Source organism: Myotis davidii, unplaced genomic scaffold, assembly GCF_000327345.1.
Source record: "Myotis davidii unplaced genomic scaffold, ASM32734v1 scaffold96, whole genome shotgun sequence".
In the NCBI taxonomy this organism is placed as follows: Eukaryota; Metazoa; Chordata; class Mammalia; order Chiroptera; family Vespertilionidae; genus Myotis; species Myotis davidii.
Window position 1 is genome coordinate 6,674,643 of NW_006289416.1, and position 26,586 is coordinate 6,701,228.

The 26,586-nt window shown below is 50.5% G+C and overlaps 1 non-coding gene across 1 annotated transcript in view; it reads right to left on the reverse strand.

Moving 5' to 3' along the window:
* Positions 1-82: 82 nt before the first annotated feature.
* LOC102756752 overlaps positions 83-26,586 on the reverse strand; it is a 29,729-nt gene continuing 3,225 nt past the window's right edge. Inside the window, exon 2 of the transcript XR_001513557.1 lies at positions 83-244. This is a non-coding gene — a transcript (uncharacterized LOC102756752). The remainder of the gene's footprint in view (positions 245-26,586) is intronic.

Here is a 26,586-nt window from a genome sequence, read left to right on the forward strand (position 1 = left end):
CTTCCTTCCTTCCTTTCCCTCCTTCCTTCCTGTTAAAGAGCTACTTCTTTGTATGTATAACACATCTTCAGTAAGTCGGAAGTTCTGAGTGGTACCAGGTGTGCTCAGTTTATTTAGTCAGAAGTCTGGATGCTGAACCTCCACTGTCACCCATCGACACCATGTGGCTCCTGAGTGAGTCCCGATGTTGCCAACTACGAATGGGTGCTGGTGCTGGAGAGGTCGTTTCGTATTATTTCATTTACTGCAAGAAAACAGAAATAAGAGAACGCATTAGGAGACCACCACTCTGCATGGAACCGTATGTAAATAACCAGCAATTCCATCAGCCACGCTCTCAGGATGTTAAGTGCAGCCTGTGAGAAAGGAACTGGCTCCCCTCCTGACTCTTGCCACGTCCGCAAGGTGTGCTGAGCCAGCAGTGCGGCTGCCCAGGACCTGGCTGCTGTGACTCAGGCGTTGGTGGCGGTGCAGTTACTGCTCGTGGTGCACCAGGGGCTCCCCAGGTCCTGAGTGCATTTCCTTCTGGCAGGAAAGCACCACCGAGGTGTCTGTGGGTTCGCAAAACCAACAATTGGCACCCACGCGGAAGCACCTCTGGAAGTCTACGCTCGTTGACCACCCCTCGGCCTCATCGTCAAGTCGGAGAGGGGCCGGCACCGGCAGCAGGAGCCCCCTCTGTGGGGTCTCGTCCTTCATCTCTGGTTCCTTGTCCACGGCCACTATCAGCCTGTGATTTTTGGCAGCCAGAGAGGAAATGAGCAAAGGCCATCGAGAGTGAGCTGCACAACACCCCTCCCTCCACCACCGATGGGCACCCAGATAGGGGAAATGTCACCACGGAGGTGTCACCACGGTCACTTTCCTGACAGAACTGGGAGGTGGGGAGCTCGTGCTCACGTCACGGAACTGCCAGGTTTCCCTCTGTTGCCCAGATAAACTCCATGTGTTTCTGCAAAGGCCCCGGCCTATCCGAGGGTGGCTTCCTGAGCAATTAGTTGGTGCACATTTCATCTCCCCCACTCCCTTCCCTAAATTCCCTTTCAACATCCACCCCCCAACAACTATTTTAAAGAATAACAATAATAAAACACAGTTGGGGGAACCAGGAATTGTGTCATGGGACCTGATAACAGAACTCACTGGCAGGAACTCCAACCGCAAACTTCAAACCCTGGCTCTTCCCAAAGGTACGGCCTGGCCGGGACCCAAGGCCATAGTGTCCACCCTCTGCCCGAGCCCACCTGCGGCCTGGGCGAGGGGCTCCAGCTGGCTGCCCGCAAAGGACACAGCAGGGCCCAGCCTGAGACAGGGATGTGACATGCCGCATCTCCCCTGAAGATGGCGAACCAGTGACTGGGACACACTGGGAGGGACTCACCCTCTCCTAGGGCTCGTCACAGCTGCCGCTGGGGCAATAGCGACGCCCAGAGCTCAGAGCAGATATCAGGACAACACTTGCTGAGAGCGTGCACGAGGCAGCTCAGAGCGTGCACGAGGCAGCTCCTTAGCTGCAGGTGGCTTTTCCGCCACAATCCTGGGCACCGTGGAGAAGGGAAGGCAGCTCTGCCATGTCCGTCAGACCCAGGCAGCTTTCTCCTCATCCTCCCAGGCACCTGCCCGCAGTGACCTCTGGGCCGAGATGCTTGCTGAAGCACACAGGGGCCCAGGACGCACAGGTGATGTCCCATTCTTTCCCATTTCACTTGTTACGCTCTTTCTTTTTTAGGACACATGTTTGGCAGGACATTGCTACATTAAAGGACATTTTGACAAAGAAAAATCACCAATGTTGAGTTTCTACAGGGTGTGTCTGGGTAAGCAGAAGGCTTACTGCAGGGAGGGTGTCTCACACTAAGAGAGTGTGTGGAACATACCTAGAAAGACACTGGTCTTGTGGGCAGAAAGCTAGTCCCTGGTGAGGTGACAGAGACAAGTCACTACAACATGACACTGCGGCACCACGCCTATTTCTGCAGCACCGGACTGTCCACAAGTTGCTTTCAGTGTCATCATCTCATTTATTCCTAAAACAGACCTGAGGCCACGGGGACAGCAACAGGTTTGGGGCCAACATGGCAAGGTCTGGGCTCCTAGTCAGCAGTCCTCCCGCTGGGCAGCAGGAGCACAGGGAAGGTGGAAATGGAGGGTGACTTAATCCAGGGTGCTGACCAGCCATGACCTACCAGGCAGAGAAAAGGATCCCAAGTGAAGAAGTGATGGCCCCTTCAGTTACCCTACAGCAAGAGAAGGGTTTTATTTCCCACCCCATTACCAGGGATAACAGAAGTCCCAGACCACAAATGTGATCTAGTAAGATCGGTGATTCTCTGGTTGAACAGGTCTGAGGGGAAATAATGATGGAGAAGAGGAGGGAGGCCCAGGGGACATAATGACGGAGAAGAGGAGGGAGGTCTGAAGGCAATAATGATGGAGAAGAGCAGGGAGGTCCGAGGGCAATAATAATGGAGAAGAGGAGGGAGGTCCGAGGGCAATAATGATGGAGAAGAGCAGGGAGGTCTGAGGGCAATAATAATGGAGAAGAGGAGGGAGGTCTGAGGGCAATAATGATGGAGAACAGCAGGGAGGCAATAAGCAAAGCAACTATAATCTTCTGGTTCCTCAAGGTGACACAGACCACAGGAAAATAACATCTGTTTGAAAAGATAAAAGGGGAAGAAACTTCATAAGTGGGCTTCCCCTACTGCCCACGGTCGCACCTGAACCTGGCGGAGCCCCTGAAGTGGGTGTGAGTGTGGAAACCATGCAGCGTGTCCTGAGCCATCCAAGGCCCCGGTTCCCATGTGGCTACTTTGGTGCTGGCCCTGCTCCCTGACCCTATTGGGGACGTCAGGAGAATGAGGAGGCTGGAAGGGCCCACCCAGTGAGCAAAGCTCTCGCCTGCCTGTCATCGTGGTCCACTGGTTTCTGATGAGCAACTGGCCCTGCTTCCCTTCCAACAACATGACGCCAGAAGTGCTGGGTCATTAGACCCTGCTTTTCCAAGCCCAGCAATGTCAAGTCAGGATCACAGATCACAATGTTTCAGACATCTTGGGGACTCACTCAAGAACCATCACACATGCGTCAACCTCCTCTAGAACAGTGGTTCTCAACCTTCCTAATGCCGCGACCCTTTAATACAGTTCCTCATGTTGTGGTGAGCCCCAATTTCATTGTTATAAATTGAACATAATTAAAGCATAGTGATTAATCACAAAAACAATTTGTAATTATATATGTGTTTTTCGATGTTCTTAGGCGACCCACAGGTTGAGAACCACTGCTCTAGAATCTCCCCTAAGCACTCCATGGACAACAAGCCATGATGGACAACCATGCACTGCGGAGTGGATGACGTCCCCCACAGTGTTCTACACAGCTGAGGATGGGTAACCATGAAGTTCAGAGTGGGCAAAGTCCCACACAACCTTCTACACAACTGAGGACCAACAAGCATAAAGCTACCCTCTCTCCCACAGCTACAGCCTGTGTTGTCATTGAGTCAGGAAAGCCACGAGGGTTCCCGTGTCACAGATGGATGGAGAACCCATCAGGAAGGGCTGAGGAAGGTTAAGTATTTCTTTGATGACCGGGCCGAGAATCAAAACCTGGGACCCTCTTGCCCCGCTCCTCTCCTGGCCACAACTTCCTATTTCTCTTCCATGAGGTCATGGTTCCGAGTCCGTATCAGTTCACAGCTACCCTGGGCTCTGCGCGGGCTATTTTGGGAGTGGCTTTCTCTCTTTGATATGGTCGTGTCGATGACACCCACGCTTTCCCACAATGTCTTCTTTCTGCTGATAGTTTCCATTTCTTATTCAGCTTTTCCACCTACACCAAGGTTTTTCTTTATAGAAGTATTTTGAACTGCAGGTACCATGTGACCCTCACAGCTCGTCAGAGACCTGAAAGCGGAACCTTTGCCTGGCTTCACGTCAGATGTCCCTCAACAGGATGTGGTGAGCTGTTACACCACAATTTGATTTAATAAGAAGGGTTTTTTCCCTTATATTTAATTTTTTCACTAAAATGCTCCTAAGGTGGAAACTATTGCTTTTTTCTAAAACTTATGTGGCAGTTCGAACTCTTGTTCTAATCTGGGATGTGTATGCAGGATGTGTGTGTGTGTGTGTCCTACACACCCAAATCCACCTCTAAATACATATCTGAAGTTGAGTGAAAGGGAAATTAGTATTTTTTTAAAAAAATACAAAAGCTAAAATGTACAGCTTTATACCTGTACTTACATTATCTGTAAATATTACCCAGATTCTTGCTAAGAAGACAATCGCTCGGTTCTTCACCAGCAGTTGTACAAATGAAGGTGAAGTGCCTTTTTAAAGTAAAACGTACTTTCATTAATGCGTTTCTTTTTTTGGATCACGATTTTGAAAAGGTTGACATAAAGCCTCATGTTGCAGTGCAACATCCAAGGTCCATCTCTCAGGGTCACTCATGGGTTTTGTATGACTACTGACAGCCGTGCAAATAGGGAAGGCATTGTCGGAGTTTGAATACTGTTTAATATGGTTGTCCTTCTCAATGCCTAGCTTTTAGGCAAAGTTTCTGAATTCATGGTTTCTGAAAGCAACAAAGGATCTGAAATCTCATTTTAAGGACTGAGCAAAGCACTTATTCACCCAGTCCTCTGGCTTCTCAGCACTGGCACAGACACAAATCTGGATATTTGCAGCATCCTACAAGGAAGGAAGGACAGATATAGTGGCTGCGAATTTTGTACATGGAGAGACCACAGCGCACTCAGCTGAGAGGCAAGGATGTTGAGACCAGGACCTGGTGACCAGAGCGTGGCTGCTGCCCCACAGCACCTCAGGCCTTGGTTCTCAGAGCTTCCGACGGCACTCGCGAGCTGCACTGCAAATCGATGGTAGGTGCAAGCTGTTTTCTAATACTTACTAAAAGGTCATGAAGAGACCAGGAGCCGTGGTCCCCAAGAGGGTGCTGGGAGGGTGGGCGGACACAGGCCTGTTGTTGGTGCCTGGGCCTGTTGTCCCTCCCTTCCTAATTCCACCACCGTCCCCTTCGTCTGGTCCTCGCTGGTTTCACCCGTTCAGAGCGCAGACATGGGGTTCCCAAGGGGAGGAAGGAGAGGGCACAGCGATTACCCCCTTTTCTGAGGCAGCTTCTCTCAAGAAAAGCAAAACATCTACACCCACCACCAGCACCACACACACACACACACACGCACGCACGGGTGGTTCTGCTGGAGCTAACAACAGGTTTTTTTCCCCCCAGTCCTTTCTCCTGTACCAGCTTTTATGTGCTTTAGACATTTTGTTTTGTCAAAAAGGAGAAGAGGTACATGACCAAAGGAACCACGCGGGACCTGTCTCGTTACCTACTTTCCACTGCATTGTAAGAGCACACACGATGGTCAGCATTTCCTTTGCTCTAAAACACACAGAAGGTGAACCGGGTGCCCCGTAAAGATCTCGGTGCCCAGAGATTGCTGACACGCACCACGCCTTCAGAAACCCCAGCCGCTAGGCCCCTACCTCACACTGTTTCACATGAAAAAGGCGGACGGAGGCCTGACCCGGACAGAGCAGATATTCTACCGCATGGGAGTGCTCTACCTGTTGTGACTCGTTCTTGGGAGTCGGCGAGTGAGTGGCAGCCGCCCACCACCCGCCGCGAAGGCCTCCCCCTGGCTGGGACCCGGGGCTCCAGGCCCAACTGCAATCTGGACAGGGTTCCACGGCGTCACCTGTCTCCTCAGTCCCAAGCTTTATCACCCACATCCTGCTCGCTACTCTCAGGGAAGGGGTGATAGTCATGCTTCTGTGGGGAGGCGCTTTGAGTGAAGGGATAACAGTGTCACTTTAACCTGCAGGAGGAAAGAATGGCCGCGGAGAAACCCGCGTCCTGGCAGTTAGCGCGGCCTGTGGATCCCAGGAAACGTAGGACGTTAAGTGACCAGAGTTAAGATAGAAATGAACCCTGGAGGAAATGCGCCCCCTAAAGAGTGACAGGAACTACAGCGCATATCTAGGTGTGTTTGCCTTTAAGATGGCCTGACGTCCCCTTGTCCAGCGGTGCCTGGGCCATGCGACGCTTTCTCGGATGGCCACCAACCAATGCTGACACCCACACTCCTGAAAACCCTGTGATTTCCTTTCCCACTTTGCTCAGACCCACATTCTGCCTGCATTCAGGGCACAGCATTCCAACCATCGCACAGAGAAGCACGAGGCAGCAGCAGCGCGGGGGGCCGGGGTGGTCCTTTGGAAGGCCAGCCTGAGGCCTCTGCAGGCTGAGCACTCGCTGTCGGGAGAAGGGGCTGGAAGACCAGCTCCTGTTCTCGTTTCGCCTCTGAAGCCCCGAGTGATGTGGCTCCCGGAGGAGCTGGGGCCTGAGGGTCCCACCTGAGGAAACAGGAGGCTCGGCCAAGGCCCCTTCCTGCTTTATGAATCGGGGATTTTCAGTCATCAAAATGGAGACTAGCGTTCCATGTGCTGGGCAACACACAACGCATGAAGCTCATGGCCTCCCTCCCAGCTCTCTGGGAGGCGGGGAGTATGCTTATTAGGGAAACGGGACCAGAGAGGGCAGGAGATGAGCCAGTCCTCGCACAGCAGGGAAACAGAATCAGGAGTGGAACCGGGCTCCCGTTGGTGGGATGCGGTGCCGTCAGGATTCCACCAACGTCAGCAGAGAGGGTGGGGCTGCCAGCTGGTGGCTTCCTCGGCCTCGGGCCAGTTTTTTAAATGGCACAATTGCTAAAATGCTCCATCCAAAGCTCAAATCACCTGCTTGTATAAAGAAAAGACGTGTGCACGCACTAGCACTTTCTGGTAAACTTTCAGTTTACTGATTGTCGGAAAAAGGAGAAAATTATCGGGCATGTGAGTGAAAGTCACAGCAGTCTGGAGTTAATGCAAAGTCTGAGCTCAACCACAAGGCGCACATGTTCTCACAAAGACACACAAGGTGAACAAGACGGGGCTCATCCTGCTATGCGTTTAGTTTCCACGTTTCTTACAATGCGTGTGTATCCCTTTTATTACCAGGACAAATGCCTGTGTAGGCTTTTAGGTTAATGCAAACGTTAGCTGTGTCTTTTCACTTTTCTCATACGGAATCGGCCAGGCAAAACCATGGCCCCACACCTGGCCCCAGAGTTGTGGGCTCTGGGGAAGGGAGAGCCAGGGAGGTAGGCGCTAGGAATTTTTAGATGGATGTCCACACAGATGTTGATTCTAGCTCCATAAGAACTGGATTTGGGCTTAGAGAATAAGAAATCTTGCTCCTCAATGTTAACCCATTCTTTCATCCTTGTTTTTTTATAAAAGGATAAGAGGGAGAAGGACCACACTTTGCAAGTAGCACTTTTATCAATTAAACCCGTCTTTGTTGACATAGGCAACTATTAGCTTAATTACAAAAAAGCTTTTTAAAGCAATTTCATCTTCTTCAATAGTTTTGTTAGTTCCAGTAAGGAAACCAATTGTACTAGGAATTAAAAAAAAAATTACCAGTATTCATCTACTGCCACTTAGTAAATTAGCCAGCCCAGCAGGGACACTGTCATTTTTCTGTGCCTGGTTTGGTAACATGCGAAAATGTTGCTTTTCCATGAAAAGAACAATTTCTTCAAAGCCATTATTGTCGTTTAAACAAAAGCAAAATGGGAAGCACAAAGTCTTCATGATCCCACCACAGGGTCCACACAGGATCACTTCCCATGTCACATTATGTCCCAGGGACTCTGTCCAATTAAACACTGACCACAAATAAGTACACGGCACAAAAGCAGTTCTCACTTCTCACTCCATGTTCCTCTGAGGGACAGAAAAATGCACCATCCATACAGGGGACGCGTCAGAAACGTCTCAAAAAAGCCAAAACAGCTTTCCAAGGAGCAAAACAACACAGGAAGGACATTCTTTCCCATTCCTATAAGTAGGAGATAATTTTAAAAAGCATTTCCTAACGTCCCAGAAAACACACCTTCAGCTAAAGTTAGTATTGTAACCTCAGAGCATAACAACTGAGGTGGACACAAGGAAACCAGAAATAGCTCAGGCCAAACCTGTCCTTAAAGACGTCCCTTTCGGGAAGTCTCCAAGTCGCTTGTTGTCCTAAACCTTTACCATATCTGCTGATTCTGGGATGGCGAGTCAAGCCCTACGGAGCATGCGGCTGTTCGCGCGGCTGTACCTTTTCCCACAGGGGCGCAGGGCTGCGCCCCCCATGCCTACGGTTTCGGGGGACTGCTGAATGCCCAGCGCTCACGGTTTCCACTGGCTTTTATTTCAGGAATTAGAGGAGGTGTGAGCTGAGGACGTGAAAACACCAGGATGGAGGCCACAATTCAGAGATGAGAAAGTGGGAAGCGGGGAGCACGCTCTAGTTCCACGGCGACAGTGCATCTGCGCCCCGAGAGCACCTGGGTGGGGGCCCTGTGGAGAGCGCAGTGGTCTCTCTCATGTGGGTTTTGATTTCTTCAGAAGAGGCAACCTCTGAGGACGTCTGCATAAATACCCGCCCCTGCCCAGGGGCCGCTGGGTCAGCAGGGGCAGGTATTTACGGGGAGCCTGCTGTGTCCACCACGGCCTCACCGGGCCCGTTAGGCGGCCGCCCTGGCACCTCTTGAGCCAGGCGCTGCCTGTGACTGTGGGTTGGAAACAGGGTGATTTGGCCGTGAGTGTATCACAACCACTGTAATTCTGAAAATGCAGAGTTGCAACATCACTAAACTCGTTTTTTACTTTCAGCTTTTTTTTTTTTTTCGAAGATGCTTTGTGAAGCAGTGGAAAATAATACAGTTTCTCAAGTTTCATTAAAAAGTAAGTTCTCGGGTTACTTCGGGTGTCCTGGACCGATTTCAGCCTTCACTTATTTTTATCTTTTTAATCCTAATCAACCACCGCCACGGGGCCTGCTATTTTTGGAAGGAGAGAGAACGGGGCAGCGGTGGGACTGACTGACAACAAGTCACCGTTTTAATAAAACATGACCCTCCCAGCTGGATGTGGGGTTGGCTGATGAACACTGTTGTTACACGGGCCTGCCAGCCATTAAAACAGAATAATTTTCCTACCTTCAGTACCGCTTCCTTATTTAGCCTGAATTCTCCAAATAATGCAAACGCCCCGTGTGGAAACTCCGGGACCCGTGGGGACCGGCAGCCACGTGACCGGGCGTTTCCACAGACTCGTCCTCCTCGCCTCTCTCCGCCGGACGGCAGGGCGTGTGCTGGCCGTATCACCTGCCCATTATTTTATCTCTGCCAAACCCACTCCGCAATCACTCACTGGGATCATTAAACTGCCAACAAGCATTTTTCCAGGGCTTTCTTTGTGTTACTAGAAATATATTCTCTCAAATGGCGAAATTTCTATTCAAACTGAATTAACAGAATTGAAAAAATAAAACATTAAAAAGCTCCCTTTAATTAAAAAACAAACAAACAAACGGGCCCGGAGAGGGAGAGGCTGCGGCGGGTTAGGGTAGGTTTGCTGTGAGACCAGGGGACTCAGAGTGAAAGGTAAGAACAGTGTGGCTTCCGTCTTGGTGGGGCAACGGATGAGCTGGTCAAGGCCAAATGCTGCTGCTCTGAGTCTGGTGTGAGAGGCCAACGTGGCCCATCAGCCCGCGGCACCCATCCGGCCGTCCGCTGGGCGCCCCGGAACCGCTCACCAGATGCCGCGTTTGGGTCAGAAGATGCTGTGCATAAGGAAGCAACAGTTCCGGGGTTCACGGGAAATGAAACCCACCTTCTTGTCATGAAATGTGACTCTGAACCAAATCCTCACCTTACCCAAGAACTATTAGTAATTGTGTTAGGTGTGGTCAACGGCATTGTGACCCTGGAAGCAAACGGCCACTTGAAAGACCTAAGTGGTATGTGTGTGAGGGACGGAGGGGTGGAAAGGTGTGAGGCCCGGGAGCTGATTTTTATGATCTCGGCAGCCACAGCTAAAGGACATGATGGAGTGAGGGTGTCCGATCGTGCCCGCCCTGGTGATGAACCTGGGTGAGGGGTGTGCAGACTCATCATACCATTCATTCTACTCTTGTGGATGTTTGAAATTTTCACCATTAAAAGCCAACACTATCTTCAGAGAGAAACCGGAACCCAAGGGAAGATGGTGAGAGGCTGGTCAGCCTCCCACGTCTGACCCGCTCTCTGGGCACCCAGGTGAGGCGGAGGACACCGGGGGCATCCTGGCCGTGGCCCCACACCACACCACGGGCCCACCGGGCCTGCCCTGCTCCTCGTGACACTGGGGACCAGCCGAATCACCTGGAGCTGGAACGGATGCAGATTCTCAGGCCCCACAAGACCCACTGAACCAAAACACTTGAAGAAGAGTCCAAGATCTGGTCCGCCCCCACACGATGTCTGAGACACAGGGGTTAGTTGGGGGCGACCAGGAAGTGCCCAGAGGCCTTTTGGGTGCCTTGGGAGAACTCTACCCTTCATTTACTTCCCTAGTGCTGCTCACCTTCAGATATCCTAACCTCATTCAAATCTTTAAGAGGAAATTCTGTGCTAGTTTTTTTACAAAGTGAAAACATAACACTACGAGTGACATTTTGCTTGAGGTTTGAGCACAGCCTAAACATTCCGAGGAATGCAGTGTCGAGTAACACGCAGGCTGGGGAGTGATGGACGATGCCATGTGGCCGTGGTGTGAATGGAAAAGTGGGGAGGGATGCAGAGAATCGCTTGGAAAAGCTGGATCCTCACTGGGGGGCAGGAGGGCAGCCAGCCCAGATCTCGGGGCCAAAATGCAGCTCTGATTCATTCCTCAGGACTCAGGCTTGGGGACCAGCACCCCAACCCCAGAGCCACCTGGAGACAGTCACCTGGAGCCCATCCTCACCTGCAGCCTGTGGCACAGGACGGCCGAGATGGGGTGACAGCTCCGCTCAGCGGCTCTGAGCCAACGGGCCTCCGCACAGCAGCCGGGGGCTTTGAGTGTTGAGAAAGGAATTAAGATGACATGCAGATGTTCTCATTTTCATTGTTAGAATTTGCAAGAGTTTTTAAAGTGCTATTTAAAGTTACTGATGCCATTCCACACTTCTTAGACTGAATTCCTGCAAGGCCACCTCCATTTCACAGGCACAGAAGCTAAGCTGAAGCAGAAAGACAGCGTGTGAGAACTGAGATCTGCGATGGGGGTGGCCCCTCCACGAGCCTGCACCCACACAGGTGTGTGATGTCAGCGCGGGTCAGCAGCTGCATCCTGGTGGGTTCTTGCAGCACACGGGCCTCAGCCATAGCCACTGCTGTCTCTCCTTGGTGGAGAAGTGAGGAATACAGCTCCTATAGTCTGCCCGCCATCGCCAATATTCGCCCTCCACTGCCCTGTCCTTGGCTGCCATCTCCTGCCATCACCCCACCATTGCCCACTATCATCCCACCATCACCTGCTGTCTCCCGCCATTGCCCACTATCCTGTAGCTCCAGGAATGGCTGCAGCCACAGAGGGAGAGAACAGCAGCCTCACCTGAGTCATAGCAGAGGACACAGGGCAGGATTCTAGTCCTGCAAGCTGTCCCTCCTGCCACTGGTGGACAAGCTGAGGCCACGCAAGCCCACTGTGATCGAGTGGGCTGTAGCCACTGCTCTTGGCCACCAGTGCCCAGCCGGAAAAGCAGTTTGGGACAGGCATGAGAAGATGTGGGGTGCCCCAAAGTCCAGGGTCTGGGTGTGGTGCCTGCAGAGCAGAGTTGTGCTTTGGGTCTTTGTCTGGTTTGCTGCTGGTGGGAGAAGCCCGGGGGCAGAGAGCACTGGGTTAGCAGCATCAAGTCTTTATTTATTTTCTTTTGTTGTTAATCCTCACCCAAGGATATTTTTCCATTGAGTTTTAGAGAGTAGAAGGGATGGGCAGAGACAGAGAAATATCGATGTGAAAGAGACACATCGCTTGGTTGCCTCCTGAACACACCCTGACCAAAGTACATGGTCTTGACCGGAATCAAACCGGGGACCCTTCAGTCTGAGAGCTGACGCTCTATCCACTGAGCCAAATGGGCTAGGGCAAGTCTTTCTTTCTTTCTACCTCACAGCACTGCCTTTAGTTCAATTTCAACACAAAGTCGCACCTAGCACCTCGGAATCTTGGGCGGTACTATGTGCTGGCATCCCAGGTGTGCTGTCCTCAGCTCCACGTCCTCTCCGAGTCATTTCCCAGCCGGCAGCACATCCCGCAGGCCGGCCAGAGAGGAAGTAGCAGAGGCCCCGAGTGTCTGTCCTCTGCACACCCCACGGTGCGCCTTCCTCCCAGGGACTCAGCCTCAGCCGCGGCATCTCCAGCAAGGGTCCCACCCAGACCTCTGCAAAGCTCCACGCACAGCTCCCCATCGTCGCTCCCCACTGCCCGAGGCTGCCTTGGCCTCTCACCACCCACACCCGGCCCGCATCCTGCCTGTCCCCACGCGGGTCCGGAATACGAACACGCCCACCCACTTGTCCTCAGGTCCACCACTTCCACAGCCCACTCGGCCACCGGCTCTCAACGGGGTTCCCTCGGCACTTCCCACCCACAGCCAGAGCGAGCGCGGCTGAGGCGAAAATCTGTCCTTAAGGGCCCGTGTGCCCCTGGGGAGACCCATCTCCTCGTGCCCCTCTGTCCCCCCCACCCCCAGTGGCATCCAGGTGCACCCTGACACCTCTTTCCAAGCCCAGCTGTGATGTCCGTGCCCTAGGATGCCCGCAACCCGCTCTCGGCCTCTCCCAGCCACCTGAGGAAGGTCACCTGGTGCCCCGTCCTCGCCAGAGGTGCCTGCTGAGTCCGTTCTCACTGCACGATTCTTTAACGCCTTATCCACACCCTCCATAGGCTGAGCCCACTCTAACGGTAAAAGCTGTCCCTGTGAATGTAGACAAAACTGACCAGCATGGGGCCTGTGTTTCCACTCTATAAAGGTCTGAACAGAAAGATCACAGAAGGCACGAAGAACAGTGCACAGTGACCCCGCTGGTCAGTTACCCTTAAACATTCCCAATCTGGAAAACAAAAGGTAGGAGAGAGAGGCCAAGTCAGAAAAAGCACAGGCAAAGGAGACAGGTCCTATAATCTTTAGGACATATCGACCCTGGCGTGGGAACAAACACCCGAGATTGAATTTTGGTATTGATTATCCAATTATTAATCTTTACAGAAGCTATTCCAACACTGCATGTAATGAGCAATTCATCAAAGCATATTAGGTGCCATGGACGTTGCAGCCAGTACGAAGGGCCATTAAGTCCTTGTAATTGCACATTACTGGGCTTTCGTTCTCCTAAATCGAATCAGCGGGACCTCACGCACGCGCTCTGACCCTCTGGAATGACTCTCTGAGGATGTGCCCCCGCTAACCACCAAGACCAGCAGCCCGGCGGAACCCCTAAGACCACCTCAGCCAGGTAGTGGGACAGCATTACTAAGGGCACTGGCAAGAACAGGTGAGGAAATCACCTGCGTTTCCTTCCTGAACACAGACAGGAGGTGGGGGGCCATGAACTGGGGGCCACGGTGCAGCGGGGACACCTTCCCACTTCCTGGGGGAAATTCTTCCCACCAACCACTCCCAAACCTGACAGCGGTGGGACCTTCTGTGGAGTCACACTAAGTGCAGTTCCCGTGTGAGCAGAGACACCTGAGCAGATGACCCGTCCGCCTTGGCCCTGGACTGGATTCCTCTCAAAGTCCCTCTTGATGCCACCCTGAGCCCTCAGGTTCACCGTAACCATCGCCTCTGCGAGTCCCTGGGCTCCTCATGGCAGCGACTGGTGGCACTGCGCTGTCCTCCCGCTGGGGTTTCCCGGGTTCAGGCACATGCCCTGCCCTTGTCCTCCTGGCCTTGTCCTCATGGCCCTGCTGTGCCAGAACTACGTGCAGAGCCTGCAGACACTGGCTGCCCATGTCCGCAGTAGAAAGCTGAGTGCATCCCTCTGTGCGTCTCTGAGCAGCACCCGGGAAGTCTGCTCAGGGCGCAGTCACTGCCGTGGAAATCTGCGTGCTGTTTGCTGCAGTTTTTCCTTTTCTTTTCTACAAGCTGTCTGTTTGGGAAATTTAATTCTTTCTCTCTTGGTTTAAATTGGTTTCTGAAGAAGCCTTAAAATATGTCCTCAGATAAAGCACTGACTAGGTAGGAAACAAGCTACTTGGAGAGACCCGCTCACCGTAGACGTTCAGCAGACCAGTGAGACTATCGCTGCCCCTGGACCGAAGCTGCGGCTGGCCATGGTGCCTCACTGAGCTCGGGACATGTCTGCAGCCTGTTTCCATAACAACAAGTCATAAAGACCCAGATGATGTGGAGGGGACCCCAAGCACAGTCCAGGAGCTGGGGGTGATTGGAGGAGAGGGGTTCTATGTTCTGCACCTGCACTCTCCACAAGCTGTGGGACATTTAAAATCCACTCCCTCGTTCAAGAGCAAAAGTACACATTTTACCAGACGCCCTGGAATTCAGCTGGACAAGTGGAGATCACTGACCTAATCAATGTGATCAATACTTTAGAAATCCCGTGAGTGTCAAGACCCTGGTGAGCGGGCTAGTGAGTGACTGTGTGCACCCACAGTTCCTCTAACCAGCAAGTGGCGCTGAGGGACCTGAAGGAATTATGATTAAGTCCTCTTCTGCTCACCTTCCTGCCATTTAGGAAGTGCCTGGGGCATGGCGAGGAAGTGGGGCTCCTCTACAGGCCGCCTCCCCCTGCCCCGCCACCCACGTCTGGTCTCAGCCACTCTTGCCCCCCTCAGGTGGCCGGGGGCTTTGAAGACTTAACAAGGGGGACAATGTAGGGGAGCTCCGGTCAACAAGGGCGCGCGTGGACATCAGTATTTTTATGAGCCAGAGGCCATGAAACCTGTTGCCAACCTGGCCCTGAAATCAGAGAGAAACAGGAAGCCGCCCAGAGGAGGAAGCCGCGGGGCGAGGGCCTGGTGATGCTGGGGAAAGGCTCCCTCGGAAGCCCAGGTCAGAACTCAGCTCCCAGGAGCCAGCCGCCTCCGGAGAGCGCTCTCCAACCCATCAATCACCCACTTTCCATCTGCTGGCTTCTCCGCAAGGCTTTATTCTACATTATCACGGCAGGAAACGGCACGCAGGGTGGAAAGCTGGCATTGGATCCAGTGGAAACCACCGTTTCCCTCCTAGGGAGTGAGAGAGATTGTGAAAAGAGCATCAAACATCGTGGTTCACGGTTCGTGTGGTGATGAAGATAAGGGGTGGGGAGGGGTGCTCGGATGAGTTTGAAGGACCGTCAGACCTATGCTTGAAATGCTCTGTAATCCAGTTCCAACACCTCATTAACACACAGACATTGACTAACAGTTTTGAGCCTCTTTCTTTCTTAAAAAATATACTTTTATTGACCTCAGAGAGAGGAAGGGAGAGGGAGAGAAATAGAAACATCAGTGATGAGAGAGAACCATTGATTGGCTGCCTCCTGCTCACCCCCCTTCTGGGGATCGAGCCCACAACCTGGGCATGTGCCCTGACCGGAATGGAACCTGGGACCCTTCGGTCCACAGGCCGGCACTCTATCCATTGAGCCAAACCAGCCAGAGCTGAGCTCTTTTCTTAAATTAAAACGCATAAAAATACCGACATATGGCTCCTGCCCCCCAACACGCATAGCTGTCCCGTAGCTGCCTTTTTAAGTGTGCCGCAGACGCTCCTGCTGAGGCCAGAGCAACTGCTCAGGTGATGGTGGGGGGGGGGGGGGGGGAGCTGGCCAGCGGCTGCCACCGCACTCCCTCCATCCATCCACCCATCACCTCTTCTCTGCAGCCATCTGCCAGGAGGAAATAACTTTGCTGTGCTGGGAGCCTGGGGACCCCAGAAAACAATCTTAAATCTAGAGAAATAATTGAAGTTCACTTCTGCTGAGCTGCTCGGTTCCATTCTGATTTTTATTACAATGTCAACAAGAGTTTAATTTGTTTTAAAGTTTAGGTTCTTAACTCTGAGTGATAGACGGTAGTTTACAGCGTGCTGGCAACAGCTACTGTGGAAGAAAAGGAAAATGCACATAAAGGCGACTGAGTTTGACGCTGTGAAAGCAGGAGCTGCGCCAAAAGCAGCAAACAGCACGGCTCCCCCTCCCGGGACCACGGCAGCCCCGGCACGTGACCTCAGTACATTTCCACCCTGACCAATCTCGCCTGGGCTGTAATTAAGAGGAAATGTCCTAAAATGTAATTTCTCGCACTAAACACTCGCAGATGCTAGCGAGATCGCTGACGGAGCCACTGTCACATCTGGGCCCCTCGCTAAGCACCGGTCCCAGAGCAAACGCTCAGGAGCAGGGAGAAGTGGCAGACGCCCGCCCGCCCGTGGACAGGGTCTCGTAGAGCGTGTGTCTTTCAGGCATTCTGGGCCGCCTGGACCGAGCTGAGTAGGAGAGGACCCGTCTGCACAGCACTGCTCGGCCCTCAAACACGACCTCACAAACGTCAGCCCTGGGTTTTCCAACCTGGTTTCCGCTGGGGCAAAGCTCAACCCTGTTAAAGTCATCTGCAGGGACCCACAGGACAAAACTGCAGACCTGCCCCCTTTTATGGGCAGAGAGGGTGGAGGAGACGGTCCAGGAAGGAGGCTCAGGGGTGCTGCCCATGTGTGGGTCCCGCCCCCCAGGGCAGAGGGAGCTGCCGGCCTCACCACCTGGAGCCCTTGGCCGGCCAGGGCCCCAAGGCGACGGCAAAGCTCCCCGCTTGTCTGCGAAGCCAGACAGCGTCTCTGCTGCGCTTTTCCCTCTTCCCTCCTGTGACGGCTGGACTGCAGCCAGGGCCCCGGGTAAATCACAGACGTTTCTAGATGTTCCTGAGGGCTCTGAGCTCCCACTGTCTTCCAGGGCCCACTTCCTGCCGTATCTGAAATAACAGCAGCTGTGAGGGCCTGATAGGGCCTGGCCGGGCATGCCTTCACCCCCGGGCGGGAGGGAGGACGGGCTGGGGGCCGATAACACCCGCCCCTGGCCCACGGAGGTGACCGCATCCTGCACTGTCTGCACTGTCTGCCCCCGTTTTGGGACAAAAGAAAACCAGCGTCTGGGCCCTGGGAGCCATCACTGTGCTCGGAGGGAGGGGCCTGGCTGACTGGCCTATTGTCCCAAGTATCAGACCGTGATTAAGCTGAGGTCCCTGGGCGTGATAAGGGCGGAAGTTTCAAAGGCTTTCTTTGTTCTTTATATTATAATCTGGAAGGAAGGAAGAACCCAGTTTCAAAATTCAAACTGAAATGGTAAAGGGACTCGAACTTCCGCGTGCCCAACCTACATTAACGGGTCAGAGACCCTCCATCGCCCGCGCCAGAGGACGGGCCGGCGTCCATCCTGCTGGGGCAACAGGTGGAGTTGCTCCCATCACCTCGGTCCAGGCTTTAAGGATAGCCCTTAATTTAACTGAACAGTATGTAACAGAGAGGCAGACGTATTTATTCCCTAAGAGAAATTCTACCATCAGCATGGTGTACAGGGCTGAGAGGACCCGTCTAACACAGAGCTAGAATTTTCTCCCAACACTTCTTAAAGAACGAGTCCTGGGACCACATGTGCTCCCCGCACAAACTGACAACTACGTGACGCACACCGGCCCGAGCTTTGCACGCACCGAGTCTCCTTTGGCGCAGAGCATGTTAGAGGCTCATTAAGCACATTACCAAACGATGCTTAACCTTAAACACTCCTTGTGAGAGAAGTGCCTTGAGCTGTACGGGAGAAGCAGACCCGGACTCATCCTTGGAAACTTCCCTGTGCCTAGCGATTTTCTGCCTCTGCTTTTCTGGACATTTTTATAGAAATGGAACCATAAACTGTGGGGTCTCTTGTGTTTGGCCCTTTTGACTCAGCATCACGGTTTCAGGATTCACCCATGTCCTAGCACGAATCAGTACTTCATTCCTTCTTGTGGCTGAATAATGCTCCACAGTATGAATACTAATGTATCTCCCTTTTCCTAGCTATTCACCAGCTGCTGGATGTTTAGGTTGTTTCAAAGGTTGGGCTACTGTGACTACTATCTCTGAGAACATTTGTGTGCAAGTCTGCGGGCTCATTTCTCGTGGGTAGGCACCTAACAGTGGAAGTGATGGGTCCTATGGTAAATTTTTGTTGGACTTTTTTTTAAAGACATTGCCAAAGTGACAAGTAATGCGTGAGAGTTCCAATTTCTCCACATCCTCTCCCAAATTGGCTGTTGTCTCCCTGATTATTACAGCCACCACAGTGGGTGAGCAATGTTATCTCATTTGCACTGGCATTTCTTCTGCATCCCTGTGACTAACGGTGTCAAGTATCTCTTCATGCACTTAGGAAGCATTCATGTATCATCTCTGGAGAAAAGCCTGTTTACGTCTTGTGCCCAGGTTTTCACTAAGCTGTCTGTCTTAACTGTTGAGATATAACGTTCTTTGTATATTCTGGATACAGGCCCTTTATCAGATATGTGTTATGCAAATATATTCTCTTGGTCTGTTGCTTGTATTTTCATTTTTTTTTTAAATATATTTTTATTGATTTCAGAGAGGAAGGGAGAGGGAGAGAGAGATAGAAACATCAGTGATGAGAGAGAACCATTGACCAGCTGCCTCCTGCATGCCCCCTACTGGGGATCGAGCCCACAACCTGGGCATATACGCCCTTGACTGGAATTGAACCTGGGACCCCTCAGTCCACAGGCTGACGCTCTATCCACTGAGCCAAATCAGCTAGGGTATATTTTCATTTTTTTTAAACATATTTCTTTATTGATTTCAGAGAGAAAGGGAGAAGGGGAGAGAGAACAAAACATCAATGATGAGAATCATTGACTGGCTGCCTCCAGCAGGTCCCCTACTGGGGATTGAACCCGCAACCCAGTCATGTGCCCTTGGCCGAAATCGAACCTGGGACTCTTCAGTCTGCAGGCCAACGCTCTATTCACTGAGCCAAACCAGCTAGGGCTATTTTCATTTTCTTGATGGTATCTTTTGAAGCACAACATTTTTAATTTTGATGAGGTTGAACGTATCAATTTTTTTTTTCTTTTATGGATTGTGTTTCTGGTACTATATCTAAAAAAAAAAATCTTTGCCTAATTTATGGATTTTCTCATATAGTATCTCCTAAGCTTTATTGTTTTAGTTCTTATATTTAATTCCATGATCAATTTCTAGTTAATTGTTTAAGTTCATTTTTTTGGCATGTATTTATCCATTTGTCCCAGCACTATTTTTTTTAAAGGCTATCCTTTGCCCCAATTCAATGGCTTGGCACTTTTGTTAAAAATCAATTTATCAAAAATATAAGGGTTTATTTCTGGACTCTCTATTGTTGCATTGATTTGCATGTCTTGTATCATATCAATACCACACTGTCTCAATTATTGCAGCTTTGTAGTGAGGTTTGAAATATAGAAGTGTGAGCCTTCCAACTTTGTTCTTTGTTTTAGAAATTGCTTTGGCTATTCTGGATCTTTGAAATTTCATATAAATTTTAGGATCATTTCATCAGTTTCTGAGAAAAAAATTTGCTAGAATTTTGGCAGGGACTATGTTGATTCTATAGATTAATTCCCATGTGATCAAAATTAATCTTGAAAATTTATCCACGCTTGGCTTATGGCCAAGCAGGAAGTCTGTCCTGGAGAAGGGTCCTCACGCATGCACTCTGTGGAGTGTTCTGCAGACGCTATTTAAGTCAAGCTGGTGACAGGACTGTTCAATTGTTTTATTTCCTTGCTGATTTTCTGTCTAGTTGTTCTATCCATTACTGAGGTAGAATATTAAAATCTCCAGCTATTACTTTTCAATTGTCTTTCAATTTATCCCTTCAATTCTGCCAGTTTTTGTTTCATGTATAATGGGTCTCTGTCGTTAGGTGCAAATATATTCATAATTGCTATATCTTTCTACTCGATTTATGTTTTACTCATTATAAATGCCCTCTTTGTCTCCAGTAACGTTTTTTTTTTTTTGGTCTTTACTATTTTGTCTGATGTTAGAATAGCTACTCCAGATCTCTTTTGGTCATTATTTGCATGACATATCTTATCCACCCTTTTACTTTCGCCTACTTGTGCTTTCAATCTAAAACAGGTCTTTTGTAGACAGCATATAGTTGGGTCCTGTGGGGTTTTTCCCAATCTAGTCTCACAAGCTCCACCTTTTTATGGGAGTATTTAGTTTTTTTACATTCTATGTGATTGGACCGTAGGATTTACATTTACCATTTTACGACTTGTTTTCCACATCTTGTGGTTTTCTTTTTTTTGTTTGTAGTGGCTTTGTTCCTATGATCTTTCATGACCACCTTCGTTCATGTTAAATACACTTTTCCTGGCATATCATTTAAATGCCTTTTTTGATCTTGGTTTGTTTACTATATATTTTAAAGTTATTTTCTTCGTGGTTCCTCTAGGAATTACAATATGCAGTTTAACGTAAAACAATTTCAGGTTAATACTTATTTCTCATAATATATAGAAACTTTGTTCTGATATAGCTTCCTTCCCCATGCCCTCCTTTGTGCTGTTATTGTCACACAAACAATGTGTTTATATATTATAAGCCCATCGGAACATTTTGTAATGATCGTCTTATGTATTTTTAAAAAATTAGGAGAAGAAAAAAGTTTAAAAGTATGCCTATGCTGTCTTTTTTATTTACCTATGCAATTCTTTTCAGCAGTGCTTTTTATTTCTCTGTGTTGATCTGAGTTACCATCTGCCTGAAGGACACCCTTTAGTTCTTCTTGTAGGTCAGATCTGCTGGCAACAAATTCTCTGTATCTTTGCTTTTCTGGGAATAGCTTCATGTCTCCTTTCCTAAAGCCACTTTTGCTGGTCAAGAGCCTTTTTCTTTCAGTCCTTTGAATACGACATCCCACTGCATTATGGCCTCCATGATTGCTCAAGAGGAGTCAGCTGTTAATCTTATTGAGGCATCTATGTACCTGGTATCTTGTTTTTCTCTTGCTGCTTTCAGGACTGTCTCATTTTCTTTGATCTTTGACAGTTTGGTTATGATGTGTCTAGGTGTGAATTTCTGACTTTATCCTACTTAAAATTTGTTAACCTTTTTGGATGTATAGAATAATGTTTTTCATCTAATTGAGAAGATTTTGGCCATTATTTCTTCAATTTTTTTTACCCCATTCTTTCTCCTCTCTTTCTGGATCCCCGTTAAGCATATGCTTGTATGCTTTATGATGTACCCATGTTCACTTTCCTTTCTTTTTTTTCTTTCTATTCCTTAGACTGAATAATACATTGACCTTCCTTCAAGTTTGTTGGTTCTTTTACTCTGTGAGCGCCAATCTAATGAATTTTTAATTTCAGTTATTGGATTTTTACACACCAGTATTTTTACTTAGCTCTTTTCTAAATAAAATTTCTATATCATTACTGAAATTCTCTCTTTAGTGAGAGTTGTCATACTCACTTTCAAACTCTTTAAACATTGATTCCTTTGGTTCTTTGAACATATACTATATAGTAGCTGATCAGAAGCCTTGGCTACTAAATTCAACACTAGAGCCCTCTCGGGACACTTTCTGTGCCTGTGGGTTGGTCCCCCCCACCCCCCCTATTTGACGTATTTTTGTGTTTCTCATAATTTTTTGGTTGAAACTGGACATTATAGATAATATATTGTAGCAGAAACAACCCTTCTCCCATGATATGTTGTTACTGTGGACTCTTTTTTTCTCCCTGTTGCTGTTCACTTGATTAGTGACTTTTCTGAACTAACGGTGTGGCCACTAAGTTCTCTGTCCTCCTTTAAAAAAAAATCTTGCTTATATGTTTAAGCTAGGCTTCTAGGGGTCACCCTCAGGTTAGTGTAGTTTAATGGTCAGTCAGTTAAATGCCATTAGGCCATTTGTCAAGGAGATCTGTGTGTTGCAGGGAATTCACAAGTCAGCCTTAGCTTTCACTCCTGCTTGTGCAGGGTCTCAAGGTCAGCCAGAGGTGAATGACTGGAGCCCTCTCTCTCCCCAGGTCTTCCCTGAGCGTGCGCACATCTGTGTGCACATGTGCAGTCTTCTAGGTCCCCAGGAATATGTCAGCGTTTTTCACCCCCACCCCGCCGTGGTCATCTAGTTAGGTTTAGTCCCTGTTTGTTCCAATGGAGACCATAGTGTTGGGAAGCTCCAATGAGCATAATTCCAGCATCCATAATTTTTTTTTTATCCTCACACAAGGACACATTCATTGATTTTACAGATAGAAAGGGAGAGAGAGAGAGAGGGAGAGAGGGGGAGAGAGAGAGAGAGAGAGAGAGAGAGAGAGAGAAACATTGATGTGACAGAGAAACATGGATCAGTTGCCTCCTGGACATGCCGTGACTGGGGACGGAACTTGCAACCTAGGTATGTGCCCTGATCAGGAATTGAACCTATAACCCTTTGGTGCATAGGATGATGCTCCAGCCGACTGAGCCACCCAGCCAGGGCCAGCACCCATTGTTTCTGATGATGCCTGAGGAATGCAGCTTTTCCAGGGAGCTCATGATGAGTCAAAATACTGACTGCACTGTGGGGATGGGGTTCTTAAAGGGACCCCCAAAGGGGCCAATCTCCAGCACTGTCTGTGAAGTGCTCGCTTCTCATGGAGCTGGCGGGGAGGTGGCAACAGCCCAGGTTAAAACATCACAGGCCGTCCTCTTCTCATCAAGGCCCAGCTCTGCATGAGTAAATGTTTCTCACTTGTCCTGCCTGTTTGGTAATTTCCAGACTCTGAAATTACTGACTGGAGAGTTTTGTCAGTATTTTTATTGCTTTTGCGGGGAGGGATTCACCAAGGTCCTCTCTCCATCATGTTGGAAGTCCCATCTGTCCTCCAGGCCTTCTTGAGTTACCAAATGTGCTTCAGTTAATCACCAGAAGTTCTCTGATGAAGAAAAATAGACACCACACTCCTCTTCAGCTCCACTCGCACTTGGAAGCTAGACTTTTGACCAGAAATCTTTGCTGATCACACCTCTAGTGGGGGGAGGGGTGGGGGGGTGGATATTCAGCAATATAGCTAAACCTCGGCAGAGCAGACAGACTGTTCAAATCAGAGCTGGCAGACTGAGGGGGTGTCCCTGGGTCTGTCACTCATTAACTGTGCTTCTGTGGAGCAAGTCCAATGGCATTTCTGCCTAAACCAGTTTCCTTCTCTGCCAGGTGGGCTTACCATGGGCAGCTTTGCCCCAGAGGATTGTTGCAAGGTCGGGTATGAAAACGGAGAGGATATCTACAAAAGTCACCTGGGGAAGTACCAAAGGCCACGCATCCAGTACTGACTACTATTAACTACCGTTTGGGTTTTCTGTGAGTTGGCAACGCCGTGTCACCGAGGACTGGGAACGACTCTCTCAGCTCTGACGGGAAGACGATCAGTACAACTGCAAATGTCTGTGTTCTTCTCTGGACCTGATGGACCTCTGTGAGCCGGTGAATACTGTTCCTCGGGAATCCGTACGCGAGGCCACACTTTTGTATCAGGAAGATCACTTGGAAGTGTCCGTGTTTAGCTGGCTCTCCGCCTGGAGCTGCAGGGCACAGAGCCAAGTGCCTGGCTCACGTTACAGGGCCTTGGCCCCACTTGTGAAAACACAGTTGTCCGACAGATGTAGACAGAGCCCGGCACTGCCCTGGTCACCGCTCTCCCTGCAGAGACGCCAAGCCCTGACGGTCTATCAACAGCTGGGCTTTGTGAATGTGGCTATTGTGCTTCTAAATGCCCTGCTTTGTGGCTTCACGCTCCGGTGACACAGCGCACTGGTATGCTACTGGCCGGCTCGCAGATCTGACAGCGTCTGTGCAGAGTGCTCGTTCCTAAGTACGAGCGTCAGAGGAGGAGCACGCAGAGCCCGGGCCACCGCCGCACACTGGTCCGAAACGTAGACAACGCTACCTGCGTGCTTCTGGGACGGCGCCCGGCTCTCCGCAGGAGGAAACGGTGTATCTCACGAAAGACCCCGACAACACAACTGTGCAGTGCTCACGTGCTCCCGTACAGACACCCTGTTACTACTCAGAGCTCGCCTGTGACAAAGGGCAGCCAGTCATGCGCGGGCCCACCTTGCCCGCACGCAGTCCTACCTGACCATCAGCTCCCTCTCCCTCTTGCTTCTTGGGGACACGTGTTTTCGGCACCAAACAGCTCTGAATGGTGCTGCCGGTCCAGGCTGCACGAGACCCCTGGCTCCTCCTTTTTGTTTCCTTCTGCCCCACCCCATTTCTTTTCCTCAAATTAATCACCTCAAACAACTCTCCATTTAAAGAAGGGGATGAGCTAAGACCTCTCATTAAAAGAGAAAGAAGAGGGTTGATTCGTTGAAAGCAAACCCACCACATTCCCTTCCAAGCACATAGAAAATCACCGGGCTGCAGAACGAGGCTTGTGAGAAAGGGGTGTCACTCAAAGCATTCTGAGCTTCTCGCTAACGTGTGCGCCAGGCGGCCGAGCCAAGTGCCCAGGACCTCGCAGACGCCGGAGCCCCTCACCCGCACCCAGGAAGGAACGGAAGACACGCTGCCGTCACAGCCCTATTTATGGACAACCTGACTCAGCGGACATGCAGAGCCATGCCTGCCTTTCCATTCCTTCCTCACCGAGGGGCAGGTCCCCACCTGCTGCTGCCCGGGAGTCCACGGCAACGGGTTTCCAACACGAACACACACACCTTCCAAGATACAGCAGAGACCATGCTTGTCCCAGCCTCCACAGGTTAGCAAGATGGTCCTCACACCAACCACCAGCCACTGGTGGTTTGCAGGTGATGGTCGGGTTTATCTGTTCTAGACAAACACTAAGATATTTAAGCCAATGTCTGAGCCCCTCGAAGGCACAGAGTCCCTGGGAGGTCCGCTCCACATCTCTGTGTAGAGCAGTGGTTCTCAACCTCGGGCCCTTTAAATACAGTTCCTCATGTTGTGACCCAACCATAAAATTATTTTTGTTGCTACTTCATAACTGTAATGTTGCTACTGTTATGAATCATAATGTAAATATCTGATATGCAGACCCCTGTGAAAGGGTCGTTCGACCGCCAAAGGGGTCACGACCCACAGGTTGAGAACCGCTGGTGTAGAGACTCTGACATCCCAGAGAGGCACACAGGGAGAGGCCGCCGTAGCACCTGGGAAGGGAGCAGCTCGAGGTCCTGCTCCACGGCCTGCAGCTCCGGGCTGGGAACCGGATGAGCTCCCCTCGCAGGGTCTCAAGAGAGCGACTTGGAGAGCTGCTGGGCTCCCTTGGCGACCAGCCGGAGTCCCCATCGCTGTGTGGCACCCAGTGCCGTGTTTACGCCTGGTGACCGCCATGCAGACATCCACGTCATTCAGGCTGGACCCTAATGAACTGGTGCACAGCTGAGCTCAGCCTCCCCTGCGTCGTGTGGCAGGACGTCCACAATATTAATGTGCACAATATTAACGACGCCGCGTGCCTGCTCACCGTAATACAGACTCTTTCAATCATCGTCGGGAACGGGAAGGCCTCAGACGCGGGCACCGGGCCAGGTTAGTAAAACTTTCCATGAGGAAAGCCTTTTGTTGTCTCCCAGAGCAGCTTAAGCTCAGGAAAGGAGGGGTGGAGGGGCTCGCAGCCCAGACTCGGGGCAGACACGATCCTGGCCGCCTGGTCCACCTGGTTGCTGCTTTAATGACATCGAGACTTCTGGAAACCCTAGAGCTCCTGGAGGAGCTGAAAGGGCCGATTGTGGATTGTGGTGGAGGTGGCAGGGAGGTCGAGGTGACAACAGGGGGCTTTGGCGTCAGACAAGCCAACGCCTTGGGAGCCATCGCTCTAGTTGTAAAGCTCTAAGGAGGGGCTCTGTTTCAGCCAAACTGGGGTGCAGGTCCCCTTCACACAAATGCTGGACTACACCATGTGCTTCAGAAATGTTTAGGATATGCTTCCAGCGAATGTATGAAAGTGGGGCACATAAGCAATGATGCAGGTGCGGGTGCGTGGGGGTGAATTGCACGCTCCACGGGATTAAACCGAGGACATCCCCTTCCCAGAGGGGGGTGGTCTCCTTGTGCCGCTCTCAACAACGGCGATCCACAGAAATCCTGTCCGAGACAGGGCTCACGTGCAGCTTTTATGTCACATTTTTTAAATCTACATTTCAAATAACATGAGGTCCATAAAACCAATCTTTAAAAAACGTGCTCTTGTGGTTCTACCATGATGGGGAAGTCTAAACTGAGCCAAAGTCTTAGGAATATTGTTAAACCAAAGAATAAACTGTAATTCAAATATATTTATGGGCTGAGTACCTTTGAAACAAAACCTGAGAGTAGGAACAACCCCAAACAAAGACATCCTAAAATAAGCTGGAATTCCCTTTGAGGCACGTTTTCTGGGAAGAATGATGGAACACAACTGGGTGAAGAGGTCATACCACAGTAAGGTGTTGCAACTCCAAAAGGTTGAGCAATCTGTTCTAGAGATACCGTGAGGTCCGTGGGGCAGGTGACACGCTGGCCTGGAGACGTGGTACAGGTACCCTCCTGGCAAAGGCACACCTGCTGCTCCCCCTCCCCCTCCCTGCCCAGGATCAGCCCTGGCCACCCTCGCAGGCCGAGGCAGTGCTCCCAACACAACGAGCACACACTCTGGCACCCTCCGGAACCCTCCT